Source organism: Poeciliopsis prolifica, unplaced genomic scaffold (assembly GCF_027474105.1).
Source record: "Poeciliopsis prolifica strain line A6 unplaced genomic scaffold, Auburn_PproV2 SCAFFOLD137, whole genome shotgun sequence".
Classification (NCBI taxonomy): domain Eukaryota; kingdom Metazoa; phylum Chordata; class Actinopteri; order Cyprinodontiformes; family Poeciliidae; genus Poeciliopsis; species Poeciliopsis prolifica.
Window position 1 is genome coordinate 487501 of NW_026562512.1, and position 22106 is coordinate 509606.

Below are 22106 nucleotides of genomic sequence, written 5' to 3' on the forward strand. Positions count from 1 at the left end.
AACACTGGGAGTGTTGGAAACGTTGTGGTGTTCCTACCTGTGTTTGGTGCATTTGAACCAGTTGAGGATGTCGGTGCAGCGGGTGTAGTAGATCTGGTCGAAGGGATGGGCGTAGGATTCCTGCACAGTGACTGCGTAGCTGCAGAAGAAGAACCAATCATGTTAGAGCAGGGGTGTCCAAAGTGCGGCACCGGGGCCGTTTGCGGCCCTGTGAATAGTTTTAAGTGGCCTTGGATGCAGATGAGGAAAGGTTTAAACAGCACAGCTACAGACGGAGAATTTTTCTGTTTCTCTTTGTATGAAACTTTCAATTACAAATTTATATCTAGTATTAACTTTTAGAAACAAAACCAATGTTTTACTTCTAATGGGCTTGGACTAGACAGTTTCTCCTTCTTTATGCCACAATAATTCTGTTATGTAGTGAAAGCTCAATGTCTGAAAACAGACTCAGTCACAACCAATAAATAAATCCAGTTAAAGGTTTTCAAAGATGGTTCTTATTTTGTTTCTGGGCTTAAACTAAAATGAACATCTTGACTATGAAACTGCACAACTTTTTCTGAACTTTTTACATTAAAATAGAAGCTAATTTGTTGCTTAGCAAGTAAAAAGAAAATAATTCATAATAAAGTAATTATAGCAAAAGCTTTGGAGATCTGTATTTAAGGTTTCCATCTGAAAATGACCAGCATTCCCAGGAAGGTTTGAGTGAAACTGGAGCTTCAGAAGGAAACGGCTTAAAGTTTCTTTAAACAGATCAACTGGGAGGGAAACATGAAGAGAAAACTGGAATCATGTTTGCAGCTCATATCCATTTGTAAAATTCCCATCGATCACAGCAGCTCATCAGAACTGGTTCAGGGATTTTCTTTTTTTCCCAGAAGTCTGAGCTCGCTGCCACCATTTTGAATTTACAGCCTCCATCTGCCCACCTCCGCCCGCGCCGTAAACCTTTTCCCTTCTGCATCCGGCTTTTGGCAGAACTCCCTGGCTCTGATTTGTGGCGGGGAGTCCATTAGAGCGGCGGGGCGGTTCCAACCGGCGCTAAATCAGAACTGACCTCTCCCAGCGGCTGCACACGTTGGGTCGTCGGGGTTGAGGGTTCGAACCCCAGAGACGAAGCCGAGGCACAGCAGAGTGATCTGCGGAGAAAAGCCGACCGCCATCGTCCTCCTCCCTCCGTCCTGCAGGGGTCAGTGCAGACAGGAAGTTAATTTACCATACACCATGTAGTATTAATACAACAATAAATAAAGTTTAATAGAGACAGAAGCAGAGCGCGGGTTTCTTTAACTTCCTTCAAAACATCCCAGATGTTAGCGAATGTTAGCCAAAATGGCCTCCAGAACCATCAGCCTGTGAAGGTGCTGATGGCATCAAAGCTCCTCCCACCTGGATGATCTTAGAAACTCAGAGATTTAAATGTCGGAAAACTTGGCTGTCAATCAGCCTCAGGCTTTAGAGCGTATTTCACCTCCAGTCGCGTTGTTTACGTTTCTGTCTCTCTTTCTGATGTAAATAAAGAATCGACTCCATTGTGTAATTGCTTCTGATTGGCTGATCAGGACCTCCTGATGGCTCCTTCTCCAGAAGCTGCAAAGATATAAAGTAAAACGATACCAGAACCAGGAAGAAACAATCCCAACCGAGTCCAAACTGCCTAATTCTGCAAATAAAAAAAATCTACTTTTATATTTATTTTGTCTCTCCTGGTGTTGAGCCGATATTCTTATGTTCTGTTTGGATCATATTTTCCTGTCTGTTTAGCTTTTTCTATTCTCCATTATAGTTTCTGAATGATTAAGTCAGTAAATTTTCTTCAATTGTCTCTTTAAAAGCTCCCGCTCTTTCTGAAGCTCCGTCTCCAGGAAGTCATCCAACAGCTGACTGTCGACAGGGAGACGAAATCACTTCTCAAACATGAAAAATCAGAGCAGGTTTGTTATTAATGAATAAAATTATGACGTAATGGAAAGATTAAAAAGAGTTAATGTTACCCAGTACTGGCCGTTTAAATCATTTTCTGTTCTTTCCTGTCAGAGTAATGCAACGTCCAGAAACTAGAAAACATTTGATTGATTTATTGATTACAAATGACTCGCATACAGTCGACACATTTTACAGGTAAAAGTTCTGCTTTTGCTTTTCAGGCTGATTTTGTTTCTTAAATCGACCAAAAGAAAAACTATTCTGCTTACAGCTAAACTACAAATTACATAAAAAGAAAAATATCCCTGCTGTATTGAAAGCAACATGAATTTTAAAATGTAATTCCAGCAATTTTCTGAAAGTGTAGCAGAAAATTGCTGGAATTACAGGCTGCAGTTCTGGGAAAAGAAGGAAAATAAACAAGAATCCTCTAGAATGGATTCGAGCAGAAACTTTATGAAAATCATAAAAACAGAGCCGCTCATCTTTCCTTTCATCACCGCCTGCAGTGATTCCCCTCATGCACCTTCACGGGGAAGCGGGGCGGTTCAGGAGGAAATACAGGAGGTGTGTTTTCCTTCCTTCAGGCCGGACAGGAAACATCAAGCAGCGGTGACAGGAAGCTGCGCTGGACATCCAGCTTCCCATCATTAACCGGAGCGCCGCCGCGAGGCAAACACTGACGCTGTCTGTTCCCCGACAGGTGAGGCGCGGCTGGAGCAGCCAATCAGCTGCAGCATGACGAAACACCATCATAATAACAACCCAAACTCTTTACTTAATGATACAAAGACGGAGTCTGAAATCTAGAAAGACGGAAATTTAAAGAGATTTTTAGTAGAAATTTGATGCCGGCAGCAAATTTTCTGAAAAAGTTGGGACAGCGACATGTTTACCACGGCGTTGCATCAGCTGGAGGTGAAGCTGGGAGCCGCTGCTGTCCTGTTAACAGAAAAACAGCAAACGCTTGGAATCACGGAGCAAATAATGCAGCAGTTCATTCAAACAAACGCATGTGGAAGACTGGACTTTATTTGCAAAATGAACATTAAAACGATGCATTATTAATCAGGAGGCTGCAGAAGGACGCGGGGCGTTAATGTTCTCTTTACTGCGTTTGGAAAATTCACAGAAAATTCCTGCAGGATTTCAGTTTATTTCCCCTAAAGACTCAGATAGAAAGCAAACAGAACCGGATCTGGAACGTTCTGCTGAGCGAAATAGAACGTGACCGATCTGCTCCAGATTCCTGCATTTGATGCTTTTTATGATAATAAAACATTCAGAAATATTAATAAGCAGTAATTCAGAGCTGATTCCTGCAGATTAAATGTTTTTTTATGGATTCTGCAAGTTTTCAAACTTTTATCAGCAGCGTCTTCATCACCCAAGGACAGGAAAACTGCAGAGGACTGCTTCCTTAATTAATTCCCGGCAGCTCCCACAGGTAGGAGCGTCCACCTCCAGATTCAGCAGAGATTATTGAGGATGATTAAACTCTCAGTCAGCAGCAGACACTTGTGTTTTTACCTGAGCTCGGCCATTTTTTATCTCCAACAACAGGGCCATGTTTAACAAGAGAACTACAGATTCTCATCCATCACAGATCAGCTGCAGGATGACGAACCGGAGCAGGAAGCCATCTCTCCAACAACCAGCCGGGAGCAAATTAAAGATATTTACAGTTTCTCTCATGTTGTGAGCTTTTCTTTAGCTTTTGGAGGCTGAAGAAGAGAAATATATGGACCCAGAAAACCGTCCTGCTGTGGAGACAGACTCTGCCGGGCGCCTGAACCTCCAGGAGTTTAGCTGCTGACTTCAAGCCTGGAGGCATTGAAGGGCATCGGGGGCCATTGGAGGCATTTGGGGGGCATTGGAGGCATTTGGGGGGCATTGGAGGCATTTGGGGGCATTGGAGGGCACTGGGGGGCATTGGAGGCATTTGGGGGCATAGCAGGGCATTGGGGGGCATTGGAGGCATTGGGGGCATTGGAGGCATTGGGGGGTATTGGGGGGCAATGGAGGCATTGGGGGGGATTGGGGGCATTGGAGGCACCTGTTTTTCTGAGCCGCCTTTAAACGCTACGACACTCGCACTGGGTTCACACCTGCTGCTGCTGCACAGATGTTAGAATCATACAGCAAAACACTAAGAACCTTGAACAGTTTTTACCCCAAACTAACCAACTGAGTTCAGTGATACGGTTGGATGGAGGTAATGTTAGCTAAAGGATCACTAGCTACTGTTAGCCAAAGGATCACTAGCTACTGTTAGCTAAAGGATCACTAGCTACTGTTAGCCAAAGGATCACTAGCTACTGTTGGCTAAAAGATGACTAGCTAATGTTAGCTAAAAGATCATTAGCTACTGTTAGCTAAAGGATCACTAGCTACTGTTAGCCAAAGGATCACTAGCTACTGTTGGCTAAAAGATGACTAGCTAATGTTAGCTAAAAGATCATTAGCTACTGTTAGCCAAAGGATCACTAGCTACTGTTAGCCAAAGGATCACTAGCTACTGTTGGCTAAAAGATGATTAGCTAATGTTAGCTAAAGGATCAGTAGCTAATGCTAGCTAAAAGATCATTAGCTAATGCTAGCTAAAAGATCACTAGCTAATGTTAGCTAAAAGATCACTAGCTAATGTTAGCTAAATGACCACTAGCTAATAACAATACAGAACATTAAGCTTGTTAACAAGTAGCCTGTGGAGTACTGAAGTTGTTGTCTACGTTCAGCTACGTAGATTCAGTCTGACCGACTTCCTGTTGGATCTCAGGAAGAATCCGGCGACAGCGGTTCTGTTCCAATGATCAGTTCAGCTTCTCCTGAAAACATTTCTAGTCTGAATGTGTCACAGCATTTCAAATGAATCTTAAACAGCTGCTGTTAGCAGCTAACTGTTAGCTATAATGCTAACTGCTAGCTATGTCTCGCTCTGGGCAGGTTTTATAGAGTCACCTCTGGAAGACCAGACACTTTATCCCTCCCTCCCTGACCTCTGACCTCTTCCTCCCAGTTGAGCAGCATTATGTCAGACTGAGTTCTGATGGATCCAAAGTTCTTCAGAACTGGAGTAATTCTCCAGAAGTTAAAGTTAACAAATGAATAAATTCCTCAGCTGGTTTTATTTTTCCATTATGGATCATTTTAGTTGCAGCCACACATTTCAGATCCATCCTGAAAGACTTTCAGAAGCTAGCTGCTGTTAGCCTAGCCTGTCTGTTAGCCATGCTTCATTCGTCTCATCAGCTGGAGTTTTCTTTCAGTCTGTCAAGCAGCAACCAGAACCTGGGTTGTGACCCGGTTCTGTTTTCCGGCTGCCAGACTCTGCTGGTCTGGAGTTTTGCTGCTGCCAACGCGGCTCTGATCTCATTTATTACAGTCTGCTGTTTATAACAGTAAATGGAGAAATAAAAACTCGTTTTTGCTGCTGCTCTTCATAAGCAGCAACTCACAGCGACAGGAAGTCAATAAAAACCGGATTATTGTTGGTCAAACCGGATCCAGCTGGAGGTCTGGGCCAGACAGGCGTCCACTTAGCGCCTGCAGGACCCGGGACACGACAACATATTTACAGTGAACTCACATCATTTACGAGATTTTCTTCAAAACATTCTTCTTTCAGATTTATTGACTCTTGAATTGTCTTTGAATTTTACTTTTTATGGTTAAAAGAATTATGTGTGGAAAAATAAAACCTTTGAGTTATTAGAAATAATTACATTTGAAAAATGAAACTATAAAATCTGACAAAATACTTTGAATATGTAATGTTGAAAAAAATAAAATCTGAAAACTTGAAAATATAAAATCTGAAAACATAATTTGAAAACTAAAATCCTAAAAAGAATCATTTGAAACTAAATTGGAAAATAAAATCTGAAAAACTTAAAATGTTAAATATCTGAAAATATAAAGTCAGAAAAAATGGCAAACTGACTTTAGATGAAAGTATCTGAAAATACTTTCAAAACAAACTTTTTGATTGAGAAGTTTTTCAGTTTCATTTCTGACAGTAATTTGTAATAAATTTAATATGCGCCTCCATCGACCTGAACGCTCCCAGGCGAGCAACGCGGCGCGGCGCTGATGGACAGCGACAGCGCGCTGACAGAGACGCTCAATGTCATCGACGCTCCGCCGCCGCCGCGGCGCAGGCGGGCGGGCTGGCGGCCCCCAGGGGCAGCTGCTGCACTGTGGCCCAGTCAAAGTAAAGGAGAGCAACATTAACCAGACATTAACAAAAAACTGGAGCTTGTTTTACGTCAATAATTCCTTAATATGATTAAAAAAAGTTTCACTGGAAGATTATTTAACTTGTAACATGGAAAAATATGATGTAATGAATGAAATAATCTGTTAGTGGAACTGAAACGTTTCATCAAGTTTAAAGAACAAATGCTTTAAATTAAGCTGCGAGTTTTTGATTAATTGCCTTTATTTAATTGAAATAAGATATTTGAACCAGAAACTAGATTTAAAAAATCACCTGGATAATTTTGATGTTTTGCAGAGCGGCTTCAGGAAACCAAACCCGGTTCTGTCAGAACGGACCAGAACTCCAGAACTGCTGTATGTAAACTTCTGACCCTGAACACATTTATCAATCATTGATTCATGTAATTTATTTATCCATCCTTTAAACGTCCTGAACTGTCAGACTCATTCGTTTTATTACAAATTAATTTAATATTAACTAAATAAAATCTGGATGAAAACAAGCAGAACATCCAACATGGCGTCCAGCTGACCAGACAGAAATCAACCACCCATTAATCTGCACATTATTTCACATGTTGACAGAAAGTTTCTGGTTGTCTTTATAAATTTTATGACTTCAGGATAAATATTTCTATTTTGAACTCAGGAACTTTCTTCATGTTGCACCACAAACTGTGATTTCCATCAAAGATTTTCTGGGTTTTTTTCTCGCCTCGACATGAATAATCCTGGACTCCACAACTTTCCTGGAAGGTTTGTTTTTCATTTCTCACCAGTTTCAAGCTGCAGATATAAACAAGCAGTCAGGAAACACGGCGAGTTTGCAGACGAGTCCATCAACCTGCGGCGTGTCCAGGCAGAAACGCTGCGCTCCTGTTCAGACACGCCGACCAAACTACCACTCCACTTCCTGTTGGAGAAAAACCTGACTTCCTGATTTGTCTGCATCACTGGAAAGAAACGAATCGTCTTTAAATACAGCCGAACGTTTCCGATCTGAGCCTGAAACCAGGAAGTTCAATTAGTGAACGACATCTTCCTGGTTAAACGACCCAACGTCCCGCGTCTATTAGCCGCTCTTCAAAACAGGAAAGACAGGAGAAGATCAGGTCTGCATGACAACAAGATGCTGATTCTATCAGCTCTACCATCACAACATGCCTGCAATGCTGAGCTCTGGTCAGATGAGAGTACGGCAGAGGATCTGTGATGCTGTGGGCTGTTTCGTCTCCTTTTACAGATCAGGGATGGATGGAAGGATAGATAGATGACTCCGAGAACCAGCATTACCAGTCCAACCAGTCCAACCAGTCCAACCAGCATCACCAGTCCAACCAGTCCTCTGATGGCGTCTGAACGCGTTGACCTTTTCATGCGCTGCGCCTTTAAGAGCTGCTGTCGGCCTGGCAACGCACCAAGCTGTGAAATCACCCTAATCCGGCCGTTCACTCTTCATCCAGCTGATCAATGGCCGCCTCTGGACGGAGGAGCTGAGGATGGAAGGATGCTATCGACGGCGTGGAGCGGCTCGATAAATGGATTCCTGCAGTCCCCTCTATCTTTAAGGCACGCTGCCTTTATTGATCCGCGGCTCCTTGCATCTCACTGCAAATGGTTTTCAAATATTAGCTCTTATTAAACTTGCTAAGCAGGCCACACAACAGCCAAGAAATCTCCACAGGCCACATAAAGTCCGAAATGAGAACTTTCTCCAATCCGCTGCTGCATCTGTAATGAGCCGCGAGGCTTAAGGAGAAGTTCAGGAAACATGGAGCAAAATGTCGCAACCGGGATGCAGCAGAGCCGGAAAACCCTGGAAAACCCTGGAAAACCCTGGAAAACTCTGAGAAAACCAAACCAAACAGTGGGAGAGAAACAGCACGTTTACAACAAATGATGCAGCTGAAGGCTTATTTTAGTCCTCTGGAGTCCAAAATCTCCAGAGACGTGAATTTAAATCAATCAGAAATAACGATGCCCTGCATCAAACCTGGAACCGGGTCAGAACCGGGCAGCTGCTGTGGTTCTGACCCAAACCAGCCTGTTCCCCTCCTGGCCTGTGGGGGCGCTGCACCAACAACCACTGCAGGAAACGACACTAAAACCTCCGAAGACACTGAGAGCAACTTCCTGTTTCACCAAATGAAACAAGATGGAGGCGTCAGAGTTTAGCGATTTCTCTTTAGTCTTTGGCTGAAGACCAGGAGCCATTTCTGCTGCTAGCGCTAGGCTAGCATGTTAGCTTTGGTTGAATTTACCCAGAATGCCCTGCACTGTGGACATTGGTTGGTTTGACGCAGAGCAGAAAACCACAGCAACTGAAATGGAAGAAATGTTGAAGCTTCTGATCGGAGCGATTCTGCCGGACCCTCCGGAGGAAAACACCCCGAAAACCACCAGGTTCTCCACTGATGGTTCCAGGATCTCCACACACGGTTCCAGGTTCTCCACTGACGGTTCCAGGTTCTCCACTGACGGTTCCAGGTTCTCCACTGACGGTTCCAGGATCTCCACTGACGGTTCCAGGATCTCCACTGACGGTTCCAGGTTCTCCACTGACGGTTCCAGGATCTCCACTGACGGTTCCAGGTTCTCCACTGAGGGTTCCAGGTTCTCCACTGACGGTTCCAGGTTCTCCACTGACGGTTCCAGGATCTCCACACACGGTTCCAGGTTCTCCACTGACGGTTCCAGGTTCTCCACTGACGGTTCCAGGTTCTCCACTGACGGTTCCAGGTTCTCCACTGACGGTTCCAGGTTCTCCACTGACGGTTCCAGCTTCTCCACTGACGGTTCCAGGTTCTCCACAGACGGTTCCAGGTTCTCCACTGACGGTTCCAGGTTCTCCACTGACGGTTCCAGGTTCTCCACTGACGGTTCCAGGTTCTCCACTGACGGTTCCAGGTTCTCCACTGACGGTTCCAGGTTCTCCACAGACGGTTCCAGGTTCTCCACTGACGGTTCCAGGATCTCCACTGACGGTTCCAGGTTCTCCACTGACGGTTCCAGGTTCTCCACTGACGGTTCCAGGATCTCCACTGACGGTTCCAGGTTTTCCACTGACGGTTCCAGGTTCTCCACTCACGGTTCCAGGTTCTCCACTGACGGTTCCAGGTTCTCCACAGACGGTTCCAGGTTCTCCACAGACGGTTCCAGGTTCTCCACTGACGGTTCCAGGTTCTCCACTGACGGTTCCAGGATCTCCACAGACGGTTCCAGGTTCTCCACTGACGGTTCCAGGTTCTCCACTGACGGTTCCAGGATCTCCACTGACGGTTCCAGGTTCTCCACTGATGGTTCCAGGTTCTCCACTGATGGTTCCAGGATCTCCACTGACGGTTCCAGGATCTCCACAGACGGTTCCAGGTTCTCCACAGACGGTTCCAGGTTCTCCACTGACGGTTCCAGGTTCTCCACTGACGGTTCCAGGATCTCCACAGACGGTTCCAGGTTCTCCACTGACGGTTCCAGGTTCTCCATTGACGGTTCCAGGATCTCCACTGACGGTTCCAGGTTCTCCACAGACGGTTCCAGGTTCTCCACTGATGGTTCCAGGTTCTCCACTGATGGTTCCAGGTTCTCCACAGACGGTTCCAGGTTCTCCACTGACGGTTCCAGGTTTTCCACTGACGGTTCCAGGTTCTCCACTGATGGTTCCAGGTTCTCCACTGATGGTTCCAGGTTCTCCACAGACGGTTCCAGGTTCTCCACTGACGGTTCCAGGTTCTCCACTGATGGTTCCAGGTTCTCCACTGATGGTTCCAGGTTCTCCACAGACGGTTCCAGGATCTCCACAGACGGTTCCATGTTCTCCACTGACTGTTCCAGGTTTTCCACAGACGGTTCCAGGTTCTCCACTGACGGTTCCAGGTTCTCCACTGACGGTTCCAGGTTCTCCACTGACGGTTCCAGGTTCTCCACAGACGGTTCCAGGTTCTCCACAGACGGTTCCAGGTTCTCCACTGACGGTTCCAGGTTCTCCACTGACGGTTCCAGGTTCTCCACTGATGGTTCCAGGTTCTCCACAGACGGTTCCAGGTTCTCCACTGACGGTTCCAGGTTCTCCACAGACGGTTCCAGGATCTCCACTGACGGTTCCAGGATCTCCACTGACGGTTCCAGGTTCTCCACTGACGGTTCCAGGTTTTCCACAGACGGTTCCAGGATCTCCACTGACGGTTCCAGGATCTCCACAGACGGTTCCAGGTTCTCCACTGACGGTTCCAGGTTCTCCACAGACGGTTCCAGGTTCTCCACTGACGGTTCCAGGTTCTCCACAGACGGTTCCAGGTTCTCCACTGACGGTTCCAGGTTCTCCACTGACGGTTCCAGGTTCTCCACAGACGGTTCCAGGTTCTCCACTGACGGTTCCAGGTTCTCCACTGACGGTTCCAGGTTTTCAGCTGTAGAAAACTGGATGAAAGGCAGGAAAAGACAGCAGCAGACTGTGTTTAAATTCTGCCTCTATCGGTGAAGCTTTATGTCAGGAAATGTTTTCTTTGGCTTTAATCAAATGTTCAGTTTCTACTCCATCTCCAGACACAGCAGCGCGGCCTTCCCTGGGGGAGGAAGCGGCCTGGAGTCATCCAGGCTAATGTACGGTGAAGGAAACAAAGCCTCCTCTGCTGGAGTCAGGGACAAAGCGGTGAAAGGCTTTTTAGGAGGAACACGCTCCAAAGGAGAGCGCTGAGGAAGCAGTTCTTCCTGGCTGAAAAGCATCCATCTCCATGTAAACATGTTACACAACAGAGGAACCAATCCCACAAATGGCTGCAGCACAGAGCCGCAGTTGCTGAATGTTCTGCGGCAGGAAAACCTCCCAACAAACCGGCAGCTGCTGGAGAACTGGCCCATCATTCATGCTGCACCTGGAAAACATCTGCAAGGAGCAGCGGCATGGAGACGAAGCGACGCCGCACGGCGATGCCGCACGGCGATGCCGCACGCACGGCGATGCCGCACGCACGGCGATGCCGCACGGCGACTGAATGATTCCTCATTCAGTCGGAAGGACGAATCGCTGAGCCTCAACCTGAAGCTTTCGCCCAACCGCGACGCATCTGCACTCTAAAACAGAATCTGTTTGATTCATTTCTAACATCACCAAAATTGTGATTCTGGTTCAGTTTGTTTTCCGTCGGTTTCCTGATTTCAGGCTCATTTTCACCTGCAAAAACCTTCATCTGGTTGAACACCGAGCTGTAAAATAAAGATTCATTCATTTTATACGCATTTAATGTGCACAAAATTTCATATGAGAAATATTGAAATTATCTTCAACCATTTATCTGATTCACATTTGTTCCTCCATTTAATACAGATTTGTTCATTTTTATTTGTATTTAATATGCAAAAATCTTACATGTGAAATATAGATGTTATTTTGAACATGAAGGCAGGCCTTCCTGTGGGAAAATGTGTCGTATGATAAGTTATTAATAGGTAACATGTGAAACGTGGGAATCAGTGGAAATGTGAAGCTTTTTGTAGAACCATGTGAAATTCAGACTTTTATAAACATGCAGAACTCTGTCATCTGAATGATGTTTAAATAAAATATGAAGCATAAAAATGTTTTGTTTTCTATGGTTCTATTTTCTGTTGTAAAGTTTCCTCATTTAAATGTCTTTATGTTTTTCCTTTTTATTTACATGTTGTGATATTTTTACAGGTGACATCAGCAGGAAGTCTGGGCTGTTAGAACAGTTTAAACGTGAAGTTCAAACAGAAACTGGATGTTTTAAATAAAAAGACTCAATTATCTCACAGTTTAACACTTTTAAAGTTTTAGGGTTAGGTTCGGGTTCTACCTGCTGGAAAAGTGATGAATATATGTGATGCTGAATTTGAGGGATTTTTGTTGTTTTGTGTGGTTTATGTTTCTGTTTGCTTCCCGTTTCTCTCTAAAACGTGGAAACGTTCCCGTTGCGCCATGCATGCGTCACATTTGTGTGCTCCCTGCAGCGATCCGGACCTGATCATTATTAGAAATAAAATATTTGTTCTGCTCTCTTCCTGCTGGAGGAAGAAGTTTGTGCTGCATTATGAATTCATGGCCAGAGACCTTTAATATCCTCCATCTGGTCACACCCTCCTTTATTATCACCCAGACGCATCTGCTATTTTTATTCCTGCTTTTTGCCGTTTCCAGCACTAAATGAGGATTCTGAGCCCAATCAGAACTTAGGACCTGAATTAACACTCAACCAAACAGAACCTGTCGTGCACTTTGTGCGCCGACACAATGTGCCGTGATTACCGCCTGCTCTCTATAGGATTGAAGTAAAAATGCGACACGCTTTCAGCGGCTTGTTTCATTAAATGTCAGGCGATCGGACGCAGCAGGAGCGCTGCACAGACATTAGGAAGACAAAGCGCAGCCTGCAGGAGGGGAGCTGCAGGAAGCGCAGCTCACAAGGAGCTTCACAGGTTGGACCAATTACTGGATTGTTGGAGAAATTTCTGATTATTTACGCTGCTCTTTGTTAAGTGTGAACTGCTGCCAACACTCAGCGCTAACTCCACTTCCTGCCTCCATCAGATCCCCTGATTAGAGTCGCCAGCCTCAGCAGGCGCTGACCCGGTTCTGCAGCCGGCCGGTTCGATGCCGCGCACTGCAAAAACTCTCGCAGAGTTAATTAATACACAAACTGGAACCTGATCGATCAGAATAATGAGAGCAGCGAGTCTGGATCAGAACCGGATCAAAACTGGAGCGGAACCGGACCAATGGATCAGAACTGGGTCAGAACTGGATCAGAACCATCAGATCTTTCCAACAAAGCGGCCTTTTAGAGCAAAACGGCGCCACACAAAGCTGACTCCAACTGATGAAATCCGAGTCAACGCAGGTTCTTTTATTTGTTTGCTATTCCGACCAGAACCGGCGCCCAGAGACGGAGCGGCGTGATGCAACCTGTGATGTCAGCATGATTCACGCCTGTCAGAACCGATCGTCGCTCTGCATCAAACTGCTGCTGATCAGGAGGGAATCCGACCCGATTTACTGCCGATTACCGCAGAACGGGCCGGACCGGAACCGGGTCTGATTTAATGCTCCTGGTTTGATCTCAGCGAGTCTAAATTTAGACATCATGTTTTACAGAAAGGCTGCAGAAAAACGGCATTTATATTAGCAGCATTATTAACTATCTGCAATATTTTCAATTTTAAAACATTTTCTGCTGACAAATTATTGCATAAATCAAGATCAGAGCTCAACAACAGATAGATTTATAGTTTTTAATCTCACTGGTTTCTTCAGCCTTCAGATCCAGGGTTTCAGGAACTGCTGATCAGACCTATCGATAAGCAATAAATCAATAGAACAGGCTCAACTGTTTCCATTTGCATGATTTATTATTTTTCTTTCTATCACAAACTGGGTGATAAAGTCTTCAGTCTGGTGCAGGACAGTTTGTTTCCAGATATTTCATCATTAAAAACATCTAAAAACAACATTATCATTTGTAGTAATAATTTATTGACTGGTCTTCCCTGATCATTCATGGACAAATGTGGACTGAGGATGTCAACATTAGCGTTAGCTGTTAGCACTGAGATGCTACTTTAGGCTAGTGTAGCTTTGCTGCTAGGCTAACTGCTTTTAGCAGTGTCCAATCAGATCCTTTAGAGGCAGAAATTAAAACCCGCTGAGCCGAGAGGAGCGGCTTCGCTGTCCAGCGCCGGTGTTAGTGATGTGCATCAAATCTGTGGACGGACCAGAAACACGCAGATACAAAGGTTCCGGCTTGAGACTTTTCTAAGTAAAGAAAAAAATGTGCAATTAATTCAGGTTTTAATGAGTTAAAATGTATATCTTCAATTAATCAGAATGAACGAACTAAAGTCCTGGTCCTAATTATTGTTGTTATGATTATTATAACTGTTTTATTGCATGTTATGGAAAACTAACACTTCAGATTCAAGTGTAACAAACAAGTGACCAACAACAATTCGTAATAAATAAACAAATTACCAACAATAAATCAACTAAACTCGCTACGGAGGAACAAAAACTAAAGAAAATAAAACTTCAAGTAAATTTTTCAGTTCTCATCTGTGATGCTGATCTACTGCAGATCTTTATTTTGGAAAACTGCAGCTTCCATGTTTTTCCTTCAGCCTCTGATCCAACTAATCAGCTGATGATTAAACAGAAAAACCCTCATTTGGCTGAACAAACACTCAGAGACGGTTTTCAGGTGTTGATTCTGCATGTCTTCTTCTAATCTGCAGATATCGATGAGTTCTTTAATCAGAGGGCTCCTCTGCGCTCATCGACCGCCGGTTAGCCCAGTCAAACCGGAGGCTGTGCGCCGGCGGCGCGGCTCCCCCGGGTCGACCCGGCGCACGCAGGAACACATATCAGCACTATTTGTAAAAAGTCACACACAGAGCGCTGCGCCTGTCAACCAGCTAATTATTGATCTGATCTGCAGACGTGGAGGTATGTGGGAATCCAGAGGCGCACGGCCCGGCCCGGGTCGGGTTGGGTCGGGCAAACGCAAAACCTGCTTTCTGCATCATGATGATCAAATTTGTAAATCCTGGTTCTGTCAGAGACGCTGCAGGAAGCGACAGTCGTTCAGATAAATCCTCAATTATCAACAGGAGAAACTTTTTCTAATGAAAATCTCTGACTCACATTTTTTAATTTAAAAGGATAAACATTTCATTGAGTTAAAGGGGAAGATTTATGCAAAATTAACTTTTTTATCTTTCTATCAAGTTATCAACCAGCTAATTTTGGACTTTCTGCAGATGGAGAACTTGGAGGACAAGGAAATACTTGTCCTCCAAGTTTTTCCTGGAGTGATTTTTTTAATTCTTTGATGTTTGAGAAATCCTTTAATCTCCATGGCAACCAATCAGCGGAGCAAAACCCCTGGGTGGACCTAGCCCCGCCTCCAAGGCGCAGCACCTCCCCCACTCAGTTCCTGTAGACTAGCCAGCAGCAATTAGCAGTCAGCTGAGCTCATTACAGGAGCTGCTGCTCAGAGCAACGCTGGTGAAAACATGAAAGGGTTAATAGAGCAGCCATGTTGGGACGACTTCCTGGAGGCGGAGCTTCCAGAAAAGCAGAAACTTTTAAAGAGACAGAGCCCCAATTTCAAGGCGCTAAATTACAAAGTCAAATTTATGTTAAGTCACATTTGACCAAAATGGCATTTTATAACTAAAGGCAGGTAAATATTAATCTCTGAGTGAGAGATAAATATTTCGTTTATTTAGCTGGCTCAGAGCTAATTATGTAGCCCAGACACAATATCTGTCTCTGTTGTGGCTAAATATTCCAAGCTAACAAAATGAGCTAAATATTTAGTGGATTAACTAAATATTTGGTTAGAAAGTGAAACATTTATAAATGAATAAATAACATGGTGAAAAAACATTTAAAAAAATGCTAAATAACCAAAATTATTGTTGATTTTCAACAGTAACTTTACAAACAGCAGCTTTTCATAGATTGGACTTTCTCCTAAATATAAGACTGGACTTCATCATCATCATCATCATCATCTTCTCCAGATGGAGGGATGTTCCTCCATATTGTTCCAGAACATGAGGAGGAAAAACGTCCTTGTTGTTGAGCAGCTTTAGATTTGAGTCAGCCGGTTGCTAACAGGATGAGGAGATCACCTTCAAGCTTCAGCCTGAAGAAATGACAGATTTCCTGCTGGAAACTGTTCCTCACTGTTTGTCCTCCGAAAAGCTGCAGACTGTAAAGAGTCGGCGTCTGCAGAGACTTTCCATCTGCAGAAAGTCCAAAACAGACGAGACACGCAGAAAACGCAAAGCAGAGCGCGAGAGCGGCTCAGCGGGGAAAACGACGGCGTTTATCCAGAAAAAACTCCGACATGCAGAAACCCGAGTCTGCAGGTGTTGGTACGCAAGAATAGCAACAGCTTTAACCTTTGACCTCAGGAAGCTTTTAACATCTGAACATAAATAACTACACTTACTAAAATTAAAATTACTCATCTATGTTCCCTTCTTGTTCTTCATTTCCTCAGTTTTATTCTCGTTTAGAAAAACTAACCAAACAGAAAAACTGTGAAAAGTTTTTCTATCAATATATTTTATTATATTGATATGAAAACATAAACATATTTGCTTCACTTCGGCAACAAGATGAAGGAGTTTCTACTGCACTGAAATCAGAGCATCGCTTCATTAGCAGCCTAAAGGTCAACCTGAAGGTCAGCTGAAGGTCAACCTGAAGGTCAGTCTGGAAACACCCGGCTGAAACAGGCGCAGCTGCAGTGGCTCAAAACATTAAACAAAAAAATAAAACGGCTCAGTGATGAAATTTCTCATCGCTGCAGAAACTTTACATTTTTAAAATTTGGCCTAATTTTTAGAATAACTGCAGCTTCTTCATGTCAGCGCCGACAGAACCGATTTTCAAACCCAAATCATTCTTCCTTCAATAAAAATGTGGGACACACCTGCGATAAGCTCCGCCCCTACAGCTCACCTGAACCGTCATGGCCGACAATCAAAGCAGTTCAAAACTCCACTGACCCGCCCAGAACGTCCAGAGAACGCGCCAGAGAAACAGTGGAGGCGCACATTTACACACAGAAATTATGCATTTTTAAAAGTCAAAAAATTGCAAGAAGAAATAGAAAATTCCTGAGTTTGAAAAGGAAAAATTTTTATAAAACATTTTTTAGAATAATGTCAGTAAAATTCTAGAAAAACTTGGCGATGTTCTAAATTTATGAAGTCAAAAATGTGCAAGAATTTGCACGCACAGACACACACACACACATGCTCTCACACACACACACACACACACACACGCACACACTGACACACACACACACACACACTGACACACACACACACACGCACACTGACACACACACACACACGCACACTGACACACACACGCACACTGACACACACACACATGCTCTCACACACACACACACACACACACGCACACTGACACACACACACACATGCTCTCACACACACACACACACACGCACAGACACACACACACACATGCTCTCACGCGCACACACACACACACACACATGCTCACACACACACACACACACACACGCACACACACATGCTCACACACACACACACACACACACACACATGCTCACACACACACACACACACACACACACACATGCTCACACACACACACGCACACACACACACACACACACACACACACACACACACATGCTCACACACACACACGCACACACACACATGCTCACACACACACACACACACACAGCTGCATGCTCACACACACACACACACACTCACACACACAGCTGCATGCTCTCACACACACACACACACACACACACACAGCTGCATGCTCTCACACACACACACACAGCTGCATGCTCACACACACACACACACACACACACACACACACACACACACACACACACACACACACAGCTGCATGCTCACACACACACACACACACAGCTGCATGCTCAACACACACACACACACACTCACACACAGCTGCATGCTCACACACACACACACAGCTGCATGCTCACACACACACACACACACACACACACACACACACACAGCTGCATGCTCACACACACACACACACACACACACACACACACACACACACACACACACAGCTGCTTGCTCCGCCTGCTGCACGCTCACAGACTTTATTAACGATGGTGGAAAAACATGAACTGATTCAGGAACTCATTAATCAGAACCAGGCGACTCGGTTCCTCCTGATATCAGATAAAACCTGCAAGAAGGAGCCGGACAAATTCAGACGCTACATCAGGATCAGAATCGCACTGAAATATCAGCTCTTTAAATATCAGATTTAGATGGTTTAAAAATGATATAAATATCAGATTTAGAGACAAGAACGGGATCGGAGGGAATTCCCGATCCTTTATTGACCCCGACGGACCAAACAACCTGACCCCTCCTCGCCTGTTTCTGTCCCTCATGGCCTGCAGGGATAAACTTGGGAGGTTTTATAACGGTGCGCTCTCTCTCTCCCCCTCCCAGCAGAAGCACTTAAAGCTCTTTCATGTTGCTTTTCTTCTCTTTCTTCTTTGTCGCAGCCTGAATGCGACGGCGGGAGCCGCCGGCTGCTGGCCTTAATGCTCCTCCACTGAATCTGCTTTGTTGCTGCTTCGTCCTGAGAAAACGCCGTCCTGACTGAAGTCGCTCCATAATTCATCAAACACAAACCACTTCTGGTTTCACTTCATTTCCTGCATCTTAATCAGCTGCGGTCAAAAGGAGACAAACACGTTTAATGAAGTTCAACACAAAACTTTGGTCTGATATTAACATCAAACCTGTTCTGGTTCCATAAGAACATCAGATATTAATAATCATGTCTCTCTTCCTTTCTTTGTTTCGTTTAGATTTCCTCCTGTTTCTCTTCTGTGACAGTTTGTTTTTATTTCTTTTATTCAGTTGATTTTTTGCTGTTTCAATCAATTTTTTTGGGGGGGGGGGATTCTTCCAAAATTTTTCCTGTTTTATACGGAGGACTGACACTGCCAAAATTATCAATAAGTGTAGAAATAAATGGTTTAACAAAGTAATTCTTGAGAACAATATTGCATCCAAAAAATAAGAACTTCCTCAACTTATTTATTATTTGGTGTAACTAATTTATATTAATGTAACTGATATATCACATTTATTTTCCCAGTCTTAGTGTTCTGTAAATTGGTTTTCTTTTATCTCTTCATATTCTGTGCTTAATATATATTTTTTGATTTCCCTTTACATTTTATTTGGGAATGGAGAGCCTGAGCGTGTGTTAGCTGCTAATGAGGGGCGGCGGCGGCGGCGGCGGCAGATCCCGGTTCATTCCAGGTGAGATTCTGGGAAACATCAGAGAACGCCTCGGCTTCCTTTAATCGATCGTTTCTTCTTCTGCACTTCAAACGTGAAGCAGAAACTTTCTCCTTCCTGCCTAAATGTTGCTGCAACGTATCTGCAGTCAGGCAGAGTCTGCAGCTGCATCCAGATCAGAGGAACCACACCGATCACCACTCTACCTGCCGGTTCTGATTCTGACTTGATCCGATTCACTTTCAGCTACAAAACAATAAATATGCAGCAGAATACGAAGGAATAAACAGATTGTGGCACAAATTTAACCAAGTGTTTGTATTTTAGCTTGAGAAAAAACAGCATCAGCAGAAAAACAGCAAGGCTGAAAAGTTCTTTCCATTCCTCAAATGCCTGCAGGTGCAAATTAGCATCAAAGCTGAATTTACATTGAAGGTGTGTGCAGCGTTCAAATGTATAATCTCTAATGGATGGGACTGTCACAATAAGCAATAAATCAATTAATCCCACAATAAATTTAAAACCCATCTCAATAATTTTCATTTCATGATTTATTGTTTTTCTTTTTTCTCAAAAGTCGGATGATAAAAATCTTCGGTTTGGTTTTGGTCTCTACTTTGTTTAAAATAATTATTTTATTTGTTGTTTTGTTTATTTAAAATGTTTCCAGTTCCAGTGCTAAAGGCTTGTTATGGTTTATTGATCATTCAGAATGTGCTCTTGGATCGTTATTATTCCATTATTACCGTTATGTTGTTATATTTAGCATCAAACATGTCCTCAGATTTTATCTGATTTTTCCTCAAACTCAGAAAAAGAGCATCAAAGTTCAGGCTGGTGGTTGAAACGATGACTGACTGGAGTTCTGATTAGTTCTGATGCATTTAATCAATTTATATTTTTCAGTTAAATCTGAATTTAGTCTGTGGAGAGTTTACTGGAGCATCGCAAAACAAAAACTCGATTTAAAAACCTGAGACAGATCAAATCAAAGTCTGACATGCAAAACTGAAACATTTCACAGATTTATGATCAACTATTGGAACCAAAACAGTTTAAAACAGAGAGAGATCCAAATCGATCCTTTAGATCCAAATCGATCCTTTTGATCCAAATCACAACAAACCGATCAGAGGAGCCCCTTACAATGACTTGTTATGGCAAAATATAGACAGAACAAAAGAGTAAATTTCTGTCATAAAACTGAAATTTTGAGAATAATCTAAAAAAAATGTTAGAAAAAGAAAGAAAATTTCTGAGCTGCAAAAGTTTAAAAGGTGAGAAAAAGCTCAGAAATAGTGAGATTAATGGCTGAAGTTTTCAGGAAAAAACATGGAAATTTCTGAGTTCATTGAGTTAAAAGTATGAAAGAAAGAGACAAAATGATTTAAATTAATCTCAGAAATCCCAGAAATTTCTGAGTTTGAAAAAAACTTGCATTTTTAGGTTAATTTGAACAAGGAAATTTATGAGCTCCAATCTTAAAATATGTGCAACAAAAATGGTTTAGAATAATTTAAAAATATTTGAGAAAAAAATCAGTTTAAGTGGAAACATTTTCAGATTTTATAACTAATTTCCTTTTTTTTTTCTAGAACTTTTCCTTGGATTAATCCAAAATTTTTGACACAAATATAAGTTCTGACGGAGTCAGTTACTCCGTCAGAACTTCCTGATTTATTCAAAGCCAGGAATCGTGCAGTGAATTAAAGGACCAGATTCCTGCAGGTTAAGTGAAACTTTTGTCCCTGAGATGAATTTAAAGATGCTCTGTTGACCCAGCAGCTGCAGCAGCAGCAGCTGCAGCAGCTGGGTGGCTTAGATGCTGCAGCAGCAGCTGTAGCAGCAACATCCTCTTAAAACCACTTTAATTAAAGTAAGAGCTGAGGAAGCATCAGCAGCTGCATTACTTTTATTGCAAGGCCACATTTGTGACAAATGTCTCGGTGACACATGGCAGCAGCGCTAAGTGGCGCTCAGCCCGCAGCTTAAATTACTCCGCTAACTGGATGCGGCCATCAGACCCGCAAACGCGAGCGGCGGCGGGATCAACCCGCAGGCGTGGAGCTGCGCCCCCTGCTGGCAGCAGAACCGAGCCGCTTCAGGGTCTGGATGGGAACAGCAGCAGCGATCAGCCGGACCTGCTGCTTGACTCAAACAGCAGAACATGAGCGCGGACTGGACCGGACCGGACCGATGAGAGCAAACCGCTGCAGGACGTTCAATAAACTGGAAATATGTCAAACTTTTAACAACCGCCTTTTGGTTTTATTCATTCATTTCTCTGCTGCAAGATTATTAATTCAATACATGTATCTACATAAAAATATCAGCATAAGTTAAAAGTGGCTCCACTCTGCTGGTTCTGGTCCCGGTTTGTTTCCAACACGAGTCCAAATCGGGTTAAAACAACCAAACAAGCTCCTGGTTCTGGTTCCCCAGCTTACCTGCAGCGGGTTCGGTCCAGAACAAGTTGGCTCTGACGGCGGCGGGCGGCGGCTCCTCTAGGTTTTCCCCAGAACAAGTCGGTCCTGAAGCGGCAGCAAAGTCCTCAGCATCGCTGCAGTTTCCAACTTGACTCTGAGCTCCGCAGCAGCTCCTCTGGCGGCGGGCCGAAGATCAGCGGCGGAGCGAGAGGATTCACCCGCGTCCCTCCACCCTCTGCAGCCGATCAGCCAAATATCAGCACACAAAGATCAGCACAGGCGCCAAGAGCTCTCCCTGCCAAGACCCGATGCTGTGTTCAGGGAGATCGGGAAAGCTGGGTTTCCATTTATTTTTCTTAAAGCGTCTGATATTACGACGGTATATTAGGGCCACTGTAGATAGAAAAACAATATTAAGCTCTGAAATGTTCTACAAAAAACAAGAACATTTCTGAGCTCCAAAAATAAAACAATTGCAAGAATAAAATGGAAATTTTGAGATTAAGCTGAGAATTTTTTCAGAAAAACTTCGAAAATGGCCAAAAGTCAAAAATGCATCACTTTTGAAATTCGAAAATGACCAAATTTCTTTTCTAGAAAATTGATCTAAAAATTTCAGATTTTTTTCCAAAATAAAAAAAAACTTTAAAAACTTAGAAAGTTCCGCGTTTTTTGCAGAAC

The 22106-nt window shown here is 43.7% G+C and overlaps 1 pseudogene; it reads right to left on the reverse strand.

The window, feature by feature from the left end:
* The window catches only part of LOC129355515 (multiple epidermal growth factor-like domains protein 11), an 82262-nt pseudogene extending 60721 nt beyond the window's left edge, over nucleotides 1-21541 (reverse strand).
* Nucleotides 21542-22106: the final 565 nt, after the last annotated feature.